We start from the raw sequence: 18,964 nt of genomic DNA, 5'->3' as shown, positions 1-18,964 counted from the left end.
CTCCTAATATCTGACTCCAGATTTTATTATTAAGACCAATTAGAATTCACTCTGCAATCACCTTCATGCAATGGAAGATACCGGTGTCTGTTCTCCTCAAACAGACCTATAGATCCAGTGCAATATCAACAGAACTCTAACAGACTCTGCATAAACTAATGGGCTTATTCTGAAACTCACAGTGAATATGAAAAACCCTAGCTTGAAAACACCTTCAAGAGGAACAAACTTGGAGGATGAACACCTGACTTCCAGACTCCTTATAAACCTAGAGAAATGAAGACAGCGTGCCTGATTGGAAATGACAATAAGACAGAAAAGAATATGAAGGGGACAGAAGAGTCACACACGTGTGAGGGGACACCTTTAGCAAAGACACAAAGACACTTCAGTGAAGCAGGCATATGCTCTTCACTGAGGTTTTTCTGGGACTCTTGGTGGTGGTAGGGAGGTACAGCTCAGCACAGTGACCAGCAGCCTGAGGATCACCCTGTCCATTTGATGACCTTGACTCTGGTAAAGATGAATCTACGATGCAGTAAAGAATTTCAGAAACAGCCAGGATGAAGCAAAGGTTGTGAGCTTATTAATCCTGTGGATAGAAGCTCACACAGAATAAGCATGGCTCCTGCATGACGGCCTGAGAGTGGACTAGAGAGAGACTTGAGATTAGGTGTCATTGCAAAGGGTGTGTGAGGTGGGCAGGGAGGGAGGTACAGTGGGAGAGGGAGAAATGGGAGAATTTTTATGGCTCTAAAGTTACATTGCTGAAAGAATGTAGTTCAGAAAATTTCAAGATTATATTACATTAAAGCCTATATTCAGGTTTTAAAATTAACTATAAGAATATTTTTACTCTTTAAATGGGTTCTATTTTTCCATTAGGAAAAAAAATTCAATAGGTTATTAAAAAGTAAAAAATGAAAATAAAAAGCAATGCTTTTAAATGTGCTTATTCCTTTTAAAATTTCTTTCAGTAAATTAAATTGTAAGGTGATTATGTGCTTAGGCGAGAGAATAGAGTGCTATCATCATTCATCTCAAGGCTACAAGTATTCTGCCCCTAAGTAAACATAATTACGTTTTTATTTTCTGCTTTTGAATGCTTTTCCACAGGGAAGTCTGTGCACCACATGAGTACCTAATGCCCACAGAGGGTACCAGACTTTATGAGATCTCTCGGAACTGGAGTTACGGACAGTTGTGAACCATCGGGTAGGTGTTGGGTATCAACCCTGAAGCCTCTTGAAGACATCCAGTGATATTAAGGAATGAACCCTACCTTTAGACTCTAGTTTATTTGTTGTTATTTTTAAACATTATTTGGGATGTCTTTAGGGATAGTTGCATCATATCTGCAGGTAATTTTGGCTCTATCAATTGGGTTGAGGTTTTCTGAATGTCAGAAAAATGTAAAAATGATCACAGGGTGAGGGGCTGTGTATTCCCTCTCATATCCCCTTCAATGCCCTGTCTTTCTGTCTTATTTTGGGACAAACAGACCTCCCCATGCACAAATATAAATATAGACAAACGTATATCGCAGGATACAAAAGTCAATCGAGAATGAACAAATGATCTACACAGGACTAGAGAGACATCTCAGAAGTTAAGAGTGCCTTTTGCTATTGCAGAGGACCTGACTTCAGTTTCCAGCACCCAGTTCCAGTCTCTGAGCAACAGAGATAGGAACCCCAGTCTTCCCCCTTCCTAGTGAAGAAGGGTTAATATTTTAATTAAAATGAGTTTTGTGTCCCAAAGATTAAAACAATTGTTTAGTCTGCACCTTAGCTTCAAAGCAAACCGGAATTCAACCTGCAGAAGCAGTTAGCATTTGTGCTTCAGGGCAGGTGGGATTTCTGAGTGAGGTGAGCTGGATTCAGCTATCTGAAGCACATCCTGACACTTATCTCAGCCGGTCTCCCTGACTCTCTAGAGGCAGTATGACACCCTGCAGAGTGGAGCAGCAGGTTCTGTTATCAGGCATTCCTCTCCTTGGGGGCAGGAAAGGCCGGACCAAGGACCTCTCCCCAGTTGCCTCTGGAACTCCTCTGTGGGGCGTCTGCAGCCTCGACATCATCCAGGTCCAGATTTTATTTTCTTTCTGTGAAAAAAGCATAAACATATCATCAACCCCAAATATATATAGGTCGGGTTTTTTCATAATGCATTGTAAGGGCTTTTTCCACCTGGCCCTAGCAAAGGTCAGCTTGGTGTTATCACGCCAGATCCGTTTGCATCAGGATCTGCTTGCAACTTTTATGATTTGCTTTGAAGGAACCTTGTTATGCTCCACAATTTTTTTATTAGCCCTATATGCAGTTCTTCCATTGGAAGAGCCATTTGTAAAATTTAGCATAAAAGGCGCGCTTGCAGGGGACCCGAGGGGCTAGTGGCGGCGGGGGAGACCACGCGGACAAAGGCGCTGTGGGCAGCAGGCCATGGCGCCCCAGGCCCCTGCTGCCGCGGCCATGGGCGTCAGCAATATGCGCCCAGGAACCCGCGGAGCTATCGCCTGCGGGGAGGATCAAGGCAGAGGGTTCAAAGGCTGGGGAAGTTCTTGGAAGGAGGCCACTTGGGAGATCTGTTCCTTCTCTAGAGTCTAATCCAGCACTGCCCTTGGGAAGGAGATCCCCTAGGAACCCCCACAATCTCATGCTGGAGGCAAGAGTGGATATGCTCGGCTCCAGTATGATCATCAATGGCCCGGCTGCAGACCTCGGTGCTAAAGAGGCCAGCAGGCCCTCGAAGAAGCAGCCTGGCAGCGTCCAGAACCCTGGGCCATCCACCCGAGACCGAGCCCCTCAGCATAAAGGACAAGATATCCAAGTGGGAAGACAAGAAGGAGCCACCCACTCCTGAGCCTGCCAGGCCAACAGAGGGCCAAGAGAACTACTTGCCACCCTGCGGGGTAGAGCGGAGAGGCAGCGAGGTCACCAGAACAAAGAATGGGTTGAGGCTTGAAACAGAGAGCTTGGAAAATGACAGCGGAAGGACAGCAAAGACCACGTGTCAGGACACAGACCGGTGGCCAGGCCTGAGGCAGAGTGATGGGCAGCCGGAGCCCAGCCAGCGCCGAGGTGTCGAGCCGAAGCCCAGTGACTTGCGTTTTCAGAGTGACCACCTCTCCGTGCTCAAACAGGTCAGGAGACTGGAGAAGGCCTTGAAGGATGGCTCTGCTGGTTTGGACCCCCAGTTGCCGGGGACTTGTTATTCCCCACACTGTCTGCCTGACAAAGCAGAAGAGGACCAACACATTCCCGAGAGCCCTGGAAGTGGGGGTGCTTTCGCAGCTGGCCGCAGGGCCCACCACTTGGAGGACAAGGAGCCAGGCCCTGAGGCTTCAGAGGAGTGTAAAGGCCAGGAGAGTGTATACCCGGGCTCCAGGCAGTGTCCCCCGAAGCCTTTCATCAACCCCCTTCCCAAGCCCCACAGAACGTTCAAACATGCAGGAGAAGGGGACAAGGACAGCAGTCCAGGGAGCTCAGGCATTGGCTTCAGGAAAGAGAAGAGAAACCTGCCTCCCCTGCCCTCTTTACCTCCCCCTCCCCCACCGCTGCCCTCCTCCCAGCCTCCTACTTCTGTGAATAGAAGACTGTGGACTGGGAAGCAGAGACCCAGTGCTGACCACAGGAAGTCCTATGAGTTTGAAGACCTACTGCTGTCCTCCTCTGAGAGTAGCAGGGTGGACTGGTACGCACAGACCAAGCTGGGACTCACACGCACTTTATCGGAGGAGAACGTCTACGAAGACATTCTAGATCCACCTATGAAGGAAAATCCGGATGAGGACATCGAGCTACATTGACGCTGCCTGGGCAAGAAGTGTGTCTTGACTTTCCCTGGATCTCCCACCTCTTCCATCCCGGACACTTCCACCAAGCAATCCGTGTCCAAGTCTGCATTTTTCAGGCAAAATTCAGAGAGAAGAAACTTCAAACTGCTGGACACCCGGAAGCTGAGTCGGGATGGAGCTGGGTCCCCAGTGAGAGCCAGCCCCCCCCTCTACACCTAGCAGCCCGGATGACACTTTCTTTAACCTCGGAGACCTACAGAATGGCAGGAAGAAGAAAAAGATCCCCAGGCTGGTATTGCGGATCAATGCCTTTTATGAGGCCCGGAGAGGAAAGAAACAGGTGAAGAGGCTATCCCAGTCCACGGAGAGCAACTCAGGAAAAGTCACAGACAAGAACAGCGAGTCTGACAGCGACACCGAGGAGAAGCTGAAAGCCCACAGCCAGCGCCTGGTCAATGTGAAGTCCCGCCTGAAGCAGGCCCCTCGCTATTCCACGCTTGACCGGGATCTCATCGAGTACCAGTAGAGGCAACTCTTTGAGTACTTTGTGGTTGTGTCTTTGCACAAGAAGCAGGCAGGGGCTGCCTATGTGCCAGAACTCACCCAGCAGTTTCCTCTGAAGTTAGAAAAGTCATTCAAGTTCATGAGGGAGGCTGAGGACCAGCTGAAGGCAATTCCCCAGTTCTGCTTTCCTGACGCCAAGGACTGGGCTCCCGTCCAGGAGTTTACCAGTGAAACATTCTCGTTTGTCTTAACTGGAGAAGACGGGAGCAGAAGGTTCGGTTATTGCTAAGGATTGCTGCCTGGAGGCAAAGGGAAGAGGCTTCCTGAAGTTTATTGCATTGTGAGCCATCTGGGATGTTTCAGCCTCTTTTCAAAGATCTTGGATGAGGTGGAAAAGAGAAGAGGCATTTCCCCTGCTCTGGTGCAGCCCCCCATGAGGAGAGTCATGGAAGCCCCTTTCCCAATCCTGGGCAAAACCATCGTTGTCAAGAACTTCCTGCCAAGCTCGGGAACTGAGGTGATTGAGCTGTGTCGGCCCCTGGACTCCCGGCTGGAGCACGTGGATTTTGAGTCTCTGTTCTCCTCCCTCAGCGTCTGGCACCTCATCAGTGATTTTGCCTCCCTGCTCCTGGAACGGAGGGTCATCTTCATTGCGGACAAACTCAGTCCAAGTGCTGCTATGCCATGGTGGCGCTCATCTACCCCTTCAGCTGGCAGCACACCTACATCCCGGTGCTGCCAGCCGCCACGATTGACATAGTGTGCTCACCCACGCCCTTCCTCATCGGGCTGCTCTCCAGCTCACTGCCGCTGCTCAGGGAGCTGCCACTGGAAGAGGTCCTTGTGAAAGACCCCCAAGGTGGGCTGCCTTTCAGTCTGGGGAGACCCTCCCAAAGAACAGCGAGGCCACTCATACGGCTGCAACAGCAAGAGGTTTATTGAGTTAACACAGGTACCTGCGGGCAACAAGTCTTTCGGAGGACTTGCGCACCTTCAGGTTGGAACAGTGGGTTTTTTATAGGGTAGGGAAGCAGAAGCGTGGGAACAGAAGCGAGATGCATAGTTACAGGGTTCTGATTGGGCAATTCAAACAAGGCTCGGGTTCAAACTGAGTACGATTTCGTGGTTTCCAAGAAATCAGATATACATGCTGTCCTGGCCTATCTAGGGTGCCATTCTTCCTTTGGACCCCAAGTCCCCTGCTGACAGTCCGGATGGTTGACCAGAGATATCTTGCCTTGCTCAGTGCCCCTGCCCCTAAGCTGACCACAGCCCTTATCTCTAAGTTAAACTCCCCTGTCCTAGCTTCTAATTATATTGCTCAAAAATTCAAGCCTTGTAAAATAGCGTTATTGCTGCTGCTAACTTAATGCTGCTAGGTAGGGGTCTTTCATCCCCCCATTTCTTTTTGTGAATTTGAATAAAATCATTTATTCAACTAGCGGGCATTCTTAACATGTTCTGGATCATATTGTTTAAGCTGATGATATTGCTGAGTGAGGACCAAGGTTTGGATAGCTGAAAGTCTGTCTTTTATAAATTGTACCAGGCGGTTTATAAACCATCCTTTAAACTATCCTTGTTGAGAAGATAGTAGAACACCTCTAGGGTGTGCAGAATAGCTCTTGGCAAAATTGTCTGAATGAGGCTTGAAATTAACTATTTGGTAGACATTGTGAACCACTGTAGACCCGAGAATAGCACCCAACACTGTGGCAATAATAGTCTATTGACTACAAAGAGCTTAACTCAGCCCTAAGAAACACATGCCTTTTCATAAGAGACAAGTTCAGTATTATGAAGACAAATCTCTTTTACTGTAGACACCGGGAGTGTTGATCCTCAACTCCAGAGAATGTGCCGGAGAGGTCAGTTTTGGTCCAGCTGGCACCACATGGCATTTACGGGTTTCCATTGCATCCTGTAGCATCAGCTTTATCCAAATGTACAGGGTTGTGTCCATTGTGAGAACTTTAACAAACAATGAGAGAAAATGCAATACAGGATGACAAATGTTTAAAACAAAACAAAAATCCCTAAAGCCAGAGGACAGCCAATGAGGACATAAATACCCAGGCTTTAGAAAAACAAAACCTGTCCAGAGGTAAGGAGGCTTTAGGTGTGTTTGCTTATCTCTGCAGTTATCTGCACAAAACGGTCTGATCTGGAAAAGTCTTAAACAGTACAAAATAATTCCTGTCAATCTGTCCCAGACACACAGAGGAGGAAGAGAACAGAATTGCCTTTTGCTTCTGCTGTGTGATATTGTGCTTTAAAAGACATTAAAAAATGAGCAGAGCCCTGTGGGTTTCTGACTTTAGGAAAGAAGAGCCTTAAAGGTGATGTAAGCCCATCTTATAGCAGATGTGCCTGCCCTGTGCAAGCCTTGAGCTCAGGATTCCATCATCAAGGTCAGCCATTCTCAGCAAATACATGAGCGGCAGCTAACTAGCCAGGCAGCAGAACTAGTGGCAACGATGCCGGGGTGTTTTGAACCCAGAACAGGACAGGAGGGAGGGAGGTCTGTCCAGTCATTTTTGCTGGTCTCCAGGGCCAATTATGTCAATTTGTTTTTTTAGAATTTTATTTATCTTATCTATCTGACCTGAGCTTTGGGGTTGGTAAGCTTAATTTTCAATTGATCCCCAATATCTTGGCCATACCCTAACTTACCTGGGCAACAAAGGAAGGTCTATTATGGGACATGATTATCTTGGGCATCCCCAACCTTAGAATGATCTTTTTTTATGATCTTCTTAGCCATCATATTGGGTGTCTCAATCTTGGTCAATGTATGATGGCTATCTTCTTTGGCAAATGTGTGGCCTCCTGGAGGCTCAAAATTTCTGCAAATGTATATTGCTTTGTGTATACAGGTGAGGGTAAAAGCATACCTGCTGTTAGTATAGACGTTCCCTCTGCCATCTGTAGAGCTTGTATCAAAGCCATAAGTTCAGCGTTCTGGTCGGGCCGCCATCTCTGAAGGGAGGCTACTGGCCTAGATCATTTGCTTCCTGTCCACCAATGCTGCCCCCGCCTTCCGCTTACCTTCAGTCTTGTGTGCCTGCTCAGCTTGGACCGCCAGCCTTGTGCCCCAGGCAAGCTTCGCCCTCATTTTCGGCTCTGCCTGGCACAGCTTAGTCTGCCATTTTGCCATTCACCTGTCCTTTATGCAGATGCTGGCAGGATCCATAGTCCATCGACGTCAGCCCAGCACAGGAGCAGTAGTCTGTCACAGGAGGGCATCTGTGGTAGCATTGTGACTGCTGTATCACAGTCTGACATGGGTGAGGGGAGCAAGACTGTAGAGTGAGCAGTCAGGGCTCATGCAGGCTTTAGAGCAAGCACAGCATCAAGGCAGTTGCTAGGAGGTGAGGATTTCTTCAGCGGTGTCGGCAGGGAGAGGTGGTCATCCTGGTGAGGAGGGCGTGGTAGAGGCAGAGGTAGACAAGCAGCCTGTATCTCCTGCAGAACTGAAAACAGCATCGAAAGCAAAAGTCCCTCGTTTGGTCAACAAAAGGCGTTGGTCATACATTCAGGAGTGACCAGGGAGGAACGAGTCATTTATTTGTCTTTTTCCCAAATTTATAGTTTGTAAGGTGTCCAGTTCGTATTCTTTATTCAGTTCCAGTGTCCCTCTTCATTTGTCTTTGATCTTCTGTTGCCCAGGCTCGCTCCTTATCTGTCTGAGTCCTCTCTCTCTCTTTTTTTTTTCCGCCTTTTTCTCTCTCTCGTTTTTTTCTCTGTCCCTTGTTTAACATTTTTTTTCTAAATCTTTACTAAGTATAATCTTTTAACCCATCTATTTGCTGTATCTTTTTTTATATCTGATGTTGCCTGTCCTATGTAGGCCATGACTACTGCTGTCTGCTGACCTTCAGAGGTTGGGTAAAAATGCTTGTAAACTTCTATTAATCATTTAAAGAACACAGATTTTAACTGGCCCCTGGAGAACCTCTCTTATCTTGGCCGAATTAGTGGGGTGCCTTGCAGCCCCCCCCTGAGATTTGCCATGAGCCCAACATTTTGACTGTCAGTTTCTCCCTTTAAGAATTAATTAGACATTATCATGTAGAAGAATGAAAATAGATCCATATTTATCTCTATGCACAAAACTGAAATCCAAACAAATTAAAGACCTTAACATAAGGGCAACAATATAAATAGAATTTTGAACATAGCCTCAGTAGCGTAGACATTAAAGGAAACAATCAGTAATTGAAATCTCCAGAACTGAGAAGCTTTTTGTATAACAAAGGATATAATTAACAGAACATAATATCAGCCTGTAGAATAGGAAAGGTGTCTTTATCAATTATGTTAAAACCATATAAGGAATTTAGAAGCTTAATCCTCATAAAAATAAATATTTCAGTACAATTACGTCATAGACCAAAACTGTAAATTCTCAAAAAATGAACTTGAAATGACTGAAAGATATTTAAAATTTGCTTAAATATAACATCCTTAATCATCAGGGAAATGCAAATTAAACAATTCTGAGATTTTATCTTATTCCTGTAAAACTGACCAGGATTAAAAATATCATTTGACAATTTATGCTTACAGCTACTTTGAACATTAGCATGGTGGATTTTCAGAATTAGATAACATATTACCTTAAAAACTTAGCGACATCCTTTTTATTATTATAGACAGAATCTGAAAACAACCTAAAATGCACCTTTTTATATTAATAATGAATGAGAATCTTTGCCATGTTTTTTTTTTAAATATCCATAAACATTATAAAGAGTCAAAAGGGCCATTTTATCTCTACCTCATCATTTAGTAACACCCCCTTGCAATTGTGGTGGGGTGAGAGGCTTTAGCAGATCTTTGCCATGTGGCCATGTGGGCGGGGTCCCCTCCTTATCACAAGCATTGTGAGCAGACAAGTGTTAAATTTAGATCTAAACATGGGCTGGCTTAGAAGCTCAGCTGGGCTGTTCATATGGCCTTGGCCCTGTGCCAGGCCTGAATTTATTTTCATCTGGACACACTGCATAGTAAGAAATATAAAAACCAACAATCTGTAGTTTTTTATAAGCATATTATTTTAAAGTGACTTAATTTAATTTTTCCAATTTTTAAACCAGAGGCTTTTACCTGGATGCAGCACATGATGACTGGTATAGAGTATCCCCAGAAGACAGATGTTATCAGAGCTGGTAGGCCCTTTTAATGTCAGCTTACTCCATTACCTGCCACTCCTAAATCCACATTCATCATTTACCAACAGCCACAGGGATATTTACTTGCAATCTCTTGCCCCACTGCCAAAACGGAAAGGTCCAGGTTCTTTAGGGGACCTTTTGCTTTTTAATAGGGTATCCAATCCCAGAGAAATAGCCTACTGCAGGTTCCCAGGCTTACTGGGTCCTGTGGGGAGGAATTAGCACCAGCTTGGACCCAACTGGCTGGCATGTGTCTCCACAGGAGGCCTTAGTTCCGTGACCCTGGCGTTAGCACCAGTTATTTCCCCTGGGCAAGGGCCATAGATCTTTGGCACAAGGTTTTACATGGCATTTGCAGATGGGGGCTGCCATTCAGTCTCTAGCATCTTATTTTCCAAGGAAAACAAGCCTTCTCCACAGGGAACCCCATTGGGGATCCTCCCAGGACCTGGCTTCAGCCTCAGCTCTGTCCACAGTGAGCTCCTAGTTGTATAGCACAAGCTTCCCACACCCCACCTCAGTACTCACAGCAATCTAGCAGCTTTTCTCTGAATGGGATTCCAGAGGCCCCAGGAGGCATTCCCTCCAGGGAACTCATCAGGTCAGGTTTGGTGGGCCACCTGGAAGCCTCAACTCAGTTCAAGAGTCTCTGCATTGGCGCCCTTGGTAACAGCTAAGGCGGCTGCTGCTGGGCCGGGGAGGGGACTCACCTGCAGATGTGGGGGCCACAGCTGCCCCCTTCCCTGACTCGGGCCAGGGTTGCTGCCATGCCCCGCCCTGCATCCTGCTGAGAAGTTTGCTCAGAGCTGGAGCTGGTTGCCCCGCCTAGGCCTGGCTCCAGGCTGTGCTGCAGGAGATAACAGCCCTGCTCCCTCCCCCCTCGCAACAGCAAGCAGGGCAGTTCAGCAGCACAGCCTAGGGAAGTGAAGGAGGGGCAGGCTGTCAGCGTTCCTTTTGGATTTTCATAGAGTTAGGGTCAAAGAGATGGTTACTTACTGCCCCATGGTACCAGATTTAGACTCGAGTACAAACAGATATACAAACAAAGAACATATTAAGCACAAAAATACACAGACAATACAGATGCGCTGGCGCGGTTTCGGCATGATGCCGAAAGCAAAATTTCAGATGGAGACAGCGAGAGTCCGGATCTCTCGTCTCCCAGAAGAATCACATACCCTTCAGACAGTGGGGGTGCCCCGAACAGTCCTATTTTGGTAGGATTCACAGAATACGGACGGGCCACAAATTTGGCCCCAGACACTCTGGGACGTCTCCCAGAGTTGCAGCCGGGAGTACAAGCTCGTCAGCTTCTCCGCGAATCTGCCAGATACTGATTCTAGCTAGCTAACTAGTACAGATACAGATACAGATACGGTCGCATGCGCATACACAGAAACACAGAAGCACAGATATTCACAGAGAACGATCGCTGGCCAGCTTACCTCCCGATGTGGTGGGTCGGTGATCCCTGGGCAGGGGTCTCCACTTCCCGGCCAATGCACCAAAATGAAAGACCCCCAAGGTGGGCTGCCTTTCAGTCTGGGGAGACCCTCCCAAAGAACAGCGAGGCCACTCATACGGCTGCAACAGCAAGAGGTTTATTGAGTTAACACAGGTACCTGCGGGCAACAAGTCTTTCGGAGGACTTGCGCACCTTCAGGTTGGAACAGTGGGTTTTTTATAGGGTAGGGAAGCAGAAGCGTGGGAACAGAAGCGAGATGCATAGTTACAGGGTTCTGATTGGGCAATTCAAACAAGGCTCGGGTTCAAACTGAGTACGATTTCGTGGTTTCCAAGAAATCAGATATACATGCTGTCCTGGCCTATCTAGGGTGCCATTCTTCCTTTGGACCCCAAGTCCCCTGCTGACAGTCCGGATGGTTGACCAGAGATATCTTGCCTTGCTCAGTGCCCCTGCCCCTAAGCTGACCACAGCCCTTATCTCTAAGTTAAACTCCCCTGTCCTAGCTTCTAATTATATTGCTCAAAAATTCAAGCCTTGTAAAATAGCGTTATTGCTGCTGCTAACTTAATGCTGCTAGGTAGGGGTCTTTCACTTGCGGTCGATCTCATCAATGATCGGTTCCTCAGACAGATGGAGGACGAGGATTCCATTCTGCCCCGGAAGCTTCAGGTAGCCCTGGAACACATTCTGGAGCAGAGGAATGACCTGGCCTGTGACCAGGATGGAGGCCCACTGGACTGCGTGCATGGCTCTGAGTTCAGCCCCTTGAATGAGGTGGTGTCTGAAGCCTTTGTCCGATTCTTCGTGGAGATTGTGGGCCACTATTCCTTGTTCCTGACATCAGGCGAGGAGAGGAGCCTGCAGCGAGAGGCCTTCAGAAAAGCTGTTCTCCTCCAAGAGCCTGTGCCGCTTCCTGCAGGTCTTCATGGAGACCCAGACTTTCCATGGCTTCATCCAGGAGCGGGAACTACGCAGGCAGGATGCCAAAGGTCTGTTTGAGGTCCGAGCCCAGGAATACCTCGAAACCTTGCCCAGCGGAGAACACAGCGGAGTCAATAAGTTCCTAAAGGGTCTGGGCAATAAAATGAAGTTTCTCCACAAGAAATAACCCTCCTCTTGGCTCAAGGGAAGACCTCCTCTACAGGGACCACAGATCTCCAACAGAGGTCTGAGAGGCTGTGGGCTGAAGGCAGTCCCTAGCCCCAGCTCCTCCTAGAATGGGGCCTGTGAGCTGGGCCCGTGGCAGGTGCTCAGGACAGCCCTGGAAGGGACCTGCCAACATGCAGCTGTTGTTACTGTGGTCGGTTCTGGGATCTTTATATCTAGGTATTAAAAGAGAAGAAGAAGAAAGGCGTTTGGGTCTTCATTCTGTCTTGCCAGGGCTGAGAAAACTCCCTCCTGCCCTACCTCATCTCTTCTGGGTCAGCTGTTGACAGCTGTGGAGCCAGGAGGAGGGAGGAGATAGGTAGAGTGGCTGCCACCGCCCATCCAGGTTCTTGTGGGCTGGTCTATGACGCCACCTGGTGGCAGAGACTGTGAGCTTCGCTGTTCTTGACTGGGGTTTTATGCCCCTTAGAAGGAAGTCACGTAGACCTGTTCTTGCCCCAATGCCACACGTAAAAAGAGGAAAACTTGTTAATTGTTAATAAAATATTCTTAGGGTCCTGAAATGGATATCTTCTGTGGCTTAGCCGTGACACTTAGACCTCTGCTGTGAACCTATTCCTCATAGCTGACAGACCTTTCAGGCTTCTGTAGTTGGTTCTCTTATTGAGAGGGAAGAGCTGGACAAGGTCACAGACAGATGACCTGTGTGGGACAGTGGGAGTCTGTGAGTCCTGTGTGTACACAGGAAGGTTCTCAGGCTGGCCTCGGACTATCACCCCAATACTGTGGACACCCAATGGATTGTATGAGAAAGTAACTTCTAGCCCACATGGCCTGGAGTGGGGCGGGAGTAGTGGGAGGGGGTGTGGCTGAGGTGTTGGGGGAAGCCTGAGTGAGAATGTGAGCATGGGGGCTCACACAAGTGCCTCGGTTTAGTTAACTTTAATGATAGCAATGCTCTGTGTATTTTTATACTGCCCCTAAGTGATCACTTTTAGTATTTTGGAATATACAGTCTTTTCTAACTTATTTTCTATTATACTGTTTTACTTAAGAACTCCAAGTGAATGAATAAACAAATATCTTTATCAACATTCCTAGTGAGTGTATAATATTCTATAATATTATGAATGTTTTTGTATTTGATATAAGCATAAAAACAAAAATAAATTTGGGGAAATGTGCTAAAAAATTAGCATAAAATCCTTTAAGGGATTTTTTGCTATAACATTAGCAAAATACTGTTGTGTGAATTGTAGCAATGATCTGGGAAAAGATTATTGTTTTTGCCTTTGAATTGAGCAAAGACAATTGTCCAGGAATCAGTCTTAAAATTATCAGTGAATCTATTGTTTAGTATAAGAAACACTGATCATAGTCAATATTCTGTCAAACCATTTTTCAGCTTTTATCCTGTCCTTTTGTATCAGACAGGCTACTGTTTTAAATTAAGAGTTTAATATCTTAACTGGCAAAACTGGGAAGGTTTAGCCATAAACAGCATTTTTTTTATAAAACTGTTGTAGAATAAGTTTGTGCTTAATATACACACTTGCCATAGATGAATTATAATTAATATACTGTATTTGTTGATTATTGCATACTTTACCTCTTGATTTATATTTTACCTGCTTGAGTATCTGTTAGGCAGCTTGCTTAAGCTTTCTATTGAAAACTGTTTTTTTGTAAGAATTTTATCTATTGGCTCAAGGTCCCTCATAAGAATATTATAACTAGAGCTTTAACCATTGGACATCCAACCAAAAGTTTGTAAGCTAGCCTCCTCTTAAGTTTTAAGTCTGCCTTACAGATAGGAAAATGGAAAAAGGAAGCATTTTAACTAATAATGCTGGCCTCATTAGACACCAACATGTAGAAGAATGAAAATAGATCCATATCCATCTCCATGTACAAAACTTAAGTTTAAATGAGCCAAAGGCCTCAGCATATAAAAATTATGTTGAACCTCACAGAGAAAAAAATTTTTTGAAGTACACTTTGCCACATCTCAAACACAGCCTCAGTGGCACAAACATTGTGAGAAACCATAAATTAGATCTCTTAAATTGAGAAACTTTTGTATAACAAGGCTATAGAGTGGGAAAAGATCTTTACTTATCATAAATCCCTTTCAAAAATATATGAAGAACTCAGGAAATTAGTTATTAAAAATTAATCCAATAAAAATATTTGTTACAGACCTAAACTGAAAACTCTCAGACAAACTTAAAAATGAGAGACACCTAAAAAATGTTTAAGCAGAACATCCTTTAGCCCTCAGAGAAATGCAAACCAAAACTCTGAGATTTTATTTTATCCTTGCAAAAATGACCAAGATTAAAAATTACTGCTAACAATTTATGCTTAAGAAAATGTGGGTAGGGAAAAAACTCCATTGCTGGAAGTGCAAACTGACAGTCACCTTTGGATCACACATAGTATTGAAAAACCTGGATAAACCAGACTCCCCCAGCAGGAAGAGAAGAATCAAAAATCCAGGACTAGCCTGTTCAGCGACCCTGCACCAGGAACTGTCTGAAGACAAAGCCAGACCTTTACCTCGAAAAACAGGTTTTCCAGCTGCAATTATCACAGTACTGTTTTAGGAACTAGCGGATTATGACCCTGGGAGTGGTCCCGAGGCAGGGAGCTGTCCTCCTGCGACCACCACTGGATTTTTGGAATTTATAACCCTCCTGGACCACTGGGCTGTGGCCCCTTTTCAAAAATTTTCTCTTCAGGTCACTAGAGGCTGAACTCCTCCCCTCCCCAACTAAAGGCACTTGCGCGACCTCAGCAAGGACGGCCTCCAGCGAGCCATGGGGGGGGCGCCATCCCAAGACCTGAGTGAGAGTCTCCCCAGCACTGGGGGACCCCTATTATGCCTATTTTTTAAAATTAGGCAAATATTTACCTCAAAACTTAGCAATACCCCTTTTGGGCCTAAATACAAAGTTGTTTAACCATAAGACCATGGGCTCAGACTTGATTACAGCAGAATTACTTATCATAGCCAGAATCTGAAAATAACCCAAATGTACCTCTTTTACACCTAGGATAAATGAGACATCATCCTTTTAAATATCCATGAATACCACAAAATATCTTGGAGTAACTTTAAGCAAGCAGGACAGAAGTTTGAGTCCCGTCATCTCTGCTTGTGAAGGCAGAAATGTTTTTTATTTTTAACCATTATCACTTGGTAGAGTATAACTCCTGCCCTTGATAAATTTAGTGAGAGGCCGGAGTCTCAGCAGTCTAGCCTGAAGCAACACCTGTCAGCAGGGAAGGACCTTAAGCTGAAACAATACGACTCCCACCCAAGAGCGGGCCGTACAAATGGAAAAACTTGTATGAGAACTTTAAATCTTGAAAGATCCCCTACTTTCTTGGGAAAGCAGAAGAAACACAGCAAAAATGACAATTTTACTGAAAGCAATCTACAGATTCAGTGTAAATGTCCATTAAAAATTATAGCAACGGGCTGGAGAGATGGCTCAGTGGTTAAGAGCACCGGCTGCTCTTCCAGAGGTCATGAGTTCAATTCCCAGCAACCACATGGTGGCTCACAATCATCTGTAATGAGATCTGGTGCCCTCTTCTAGTGTGTGGGCATACATGGAGGCAGAATGTTGTATACACAATAAATAAATAAATTAAAAAAATGACAGCAACATTTTTCACAGAACTCACATACAAATTTTAATGTAAATGTTCATTAAAATTATAGCAAAACTTTTCACAGAACTCCAAAGAACAAACCTCAACTTTATAAGAAAGAAATAAAAACTCAGGATAGCCTAAACAATTTTAAAAATTTTCTGAATGTATTACAATCTTTGATTTTAAAACTTTTTTACAGAAACACAGTACTGAAATTAATCTACCTTAGATATAAACTTAGACACCTACAAACTAAAGATTTTTGACCAAGAAGCAAGATTTTTTAAAATGGAAAAGAAGCGTATTTACTGTCCTAAATGAAGCTGCAGCTTTTTGAGTCTAGATTCCTTTATAGCAAACCTGCCTGTCAGCTTTCGCTCCATATGGCAGGGGGTTAAAGACATAGGCTCTCTAGCCCTAGCAGCCAGCCTGCTTGGCAGGCATAGCTGTGTGGATTGTACCCTAACTTCTCGCGTCTCAAGGGACTCCCTTTTGAGTCCGCAAGCAAACACATAAATCTCTCTTTTTGACTCTTACTCTTCTCTCCCTGATTGATTGATTAAATTCCTGTATGATTTTCTCTTCCTTTGAAAGTCCCATATCTTTTTGGACTACAGTGATACTGTGCCTACCTCATTCTGCAGATCTGTCCGAGTTCTACAGCCGCAGAATCTTCTTTTTTCTTCTTGTTGTTGTCCCGGGACCGCGCATCTTCGTCCGATAGTTGGCCTTGCTCCGAGTCACTGGTTCAGGCTCCACTGTAAACCGCTTTGGGTGGTTTACTCAGTCTAGGGTCTGTAACCCACCTGGCAGTTCAGTTATTCCAGGGTCCCGGAGAGGCACTATCTGGAAGATATGGGGGGAAAGAGGAAGAAGGCTAGGCAGATTTGTCGAAGCCTCCGTTTATTAGAGACAGGTTTACAGTTTATATAGGGTAAGGAATTGGGGGCGGGGTGCACAGGGGCCTGGACTCTTGTCGCATGGTTCACATGGTTCACGTTGGTCACTAGGCCAGGAGGTTACATTCGGTCAGGTCACATAGGCGGGGAACTCACAACTAGGAGTTGGCACACCTAGTTCTCTAGATAGTTTGGAATGTGGGGCTGGTTCCGCTAACAGATAGCTCTCCATTAACAGCTAATTTGCGTATGGGGTAGCCTCTGTCAATAGAACAATTCCTAACACAATTAGGGGTGTGGGGTTCTCTGCAGACTCCCCAGGGTGATGGTTCCTGTAATGATTTTAGGAGGAAACAGCTCCGGAAACCCTATCTTTAGACTCTAGTTTATTTGTTGTTATTTTTAAACATTATTTGGGATGTCTTTAGGAATAGTTGCATCATATCTGCAGGTAATTTTGGCTCTATCAGTTGGGTTGAGGTTTCCTGAATGTCAGAAAAATGTAAAAATGATCACAGGGTGAGGGGCTGTGTATTCCCTCTCATATCCCCTTCAATGCCCTGTCTTTCTGTCTTATTTTGGGACAAACAGACCTCCCCATGCACAAATATAAATATACACAAACGTACATCGCAGAATACAAAAGTCAATCGAGAATGAACAAATGATCTACACAGGACTAGAGAGACATCTCAGAAGTTAAGAGTGCCTTTCGCTATTGCAGAGGACCCGACTTCAGTTTCCAGCACCCATATGGTGGGTGACAGATGCCTGTAACTCCAGATCCAGGGGAACTGACAGTCTCTTCTGTCTCAGTGGGTATCTGCACTCAAACGTGCATACGGCACACACAGACATACAGGCAGACCCTCAGTAAATAGGGAAAATAAACCTAAAAGAAATCCAAAATACAACCTAAACATGAATCTTGTAGCAGAATACAATTGAATGTTCAGGTTCATGAATTACAAACAAACTTCTTAGATACAGCAAACCCCCTTTCATTAAATGAAGAACTGGATTGTTAAGAATTCCATAAAGTGAGAAAATGTCTATTCTTCCAAATATATAATAGAAACATATTTTTATTACCTGGGAAAAATGAATGTGGGAAATTGTATATCAGATGACGGTCTTCTTGTATCCAGAATACAGAAAGCTTCTAAAGGAGACATTAAGAAAATAGACAATTCACGAAATAAAAGTTGTCCAGAAGGGTGAGTAGATGCTCCACTAAGAGAAACATACAGCATCAACATCCTTAACACTTAGGGAAGAGAGACAGGTGACTCTGAGGGGACTCTCGACACCCCCATAAAATACTCAGAAATAAAGACTTGTCGTATGAAGACCTGGCAAGGCTCTGGAGGATGACTCTCCCATACCCACTCCTGGTGGCCATGGAAAACAGGACAGAGACTTGGAAAAATCTTTTTCTGTTTCTTCATATGTTAATTGTCATCTGGCCATCACAACCCAAATATATAACCTGGAGAAAGAGGACATATTTTCTTTTAAAGACTTATTTATTTCAGCTCACAACAGCTTTATATACAAGACACTGAAATTGAAAACAACCTCAGCAACAGGCAACAGGCAAAGACTAATTTCCCAAAACCAGCACGGCAGTTTTCAACTCTTAACTCCAGTGCCAAGGGATTCAATGTCCTCTCTTGGCTTCCATGGACAACAGGCATGCATGAGCTCTTCATACCTATATGTAGGCAAGCATATACACACATGAAATAAACTAAATTATAAAACTTGCTGTGTAGCTATACATTGCTACACTATTTAATATTAAGAATGAACAAATATCATAGGCAACAAAAGAGATAAATTTAAACATATATTCAAGATGAATGAAGGCCAGATGTCTCTAAACTCTGGTTCTATCCTAATACATTCCAGCATATATAAATTTGTCTATAATATCAGATTGTTGTATTTTTCTGCAGACACGGTATGGCAGTGGTTGGTTATGAGAACCTAAGTAACATAAAGAAACTTTATCGATTGGTAAATAATAATGAAACTTGGACCTACCTACCTGAGTATAAGAAGATGGCTATTGTCATTATGGGGCAAAGTGGAAAAATAGTAATTACGTTTAATATTTTCTGACTTGGACTTCAGAGATTGCCCCATGGTTAACAGGACTTGCTGCTCTTACAGAAGACCTAGGCTGGGTTCTCAGCACTCACTATGTGGCCCACAATGGACTGCATATCTGTTTCTAGGGGAAACAACACCCATTTCTGTCCACAGCAGCACACCCTGATCCTGAAACCAGAGCAAAAGAAACATACACTGACCCTGAGACTAGAATCAATTCACTGGCCCTGAAACC

General features: G+C 44.9%; 2 long non-coding RNA genes and 1 pseudogene across 3 annotated transcripts in view; 2 read left to right on the top strand and 1 right to left on the bottom strand.

Moving 5' to 3' along the window:
- LOC142840233 (uncharacterized) overlaps positions 1-18,964 on the top strand; it is a 76,742-nt gene that overhangs the window by 14,817 nt on the left and 42,961 nt on the right. The window lies entirely within an intron of this gene.
- LOC142840222 (DENN domain-containing protein 2A-like) lies at positions 1,045-13,146 on the top strand (annotated as a pseudogene).
- LOC142840227 (uncharacterized) lies at positions 1,570-3,843 on the bottom strand. The gene is made up of 2 exons (XR_012908919.1): positions 3,721-3,843; positions 1,570-2,104 (listed from the first exon to the last, which is right to left on the bottom strand). It is a non-coding gene; the product is annotated as an uncharacterized LOC142840227 (long non-coding RNA).

This window comes from Microtus pennsylvanicus, chromosome X (assembly GCF_037038515.1).
Source record: "Microtus pennsylvanicus isolate mMicPen1 chromosome X, mMicPen1.hap1, whole genome shotgun sequence".
NCBI classification, from domain to species: Eukaryota; Metazoa; Chordata; class Mammalia; order Rodentia; family Cricetidae; genus Microtus; species Microtus pennsylvanicus.
Note: the sequence above shows the minus strand (reverse complement) of the source record. Positions and strands in the feature narration are given on the sequence as shown.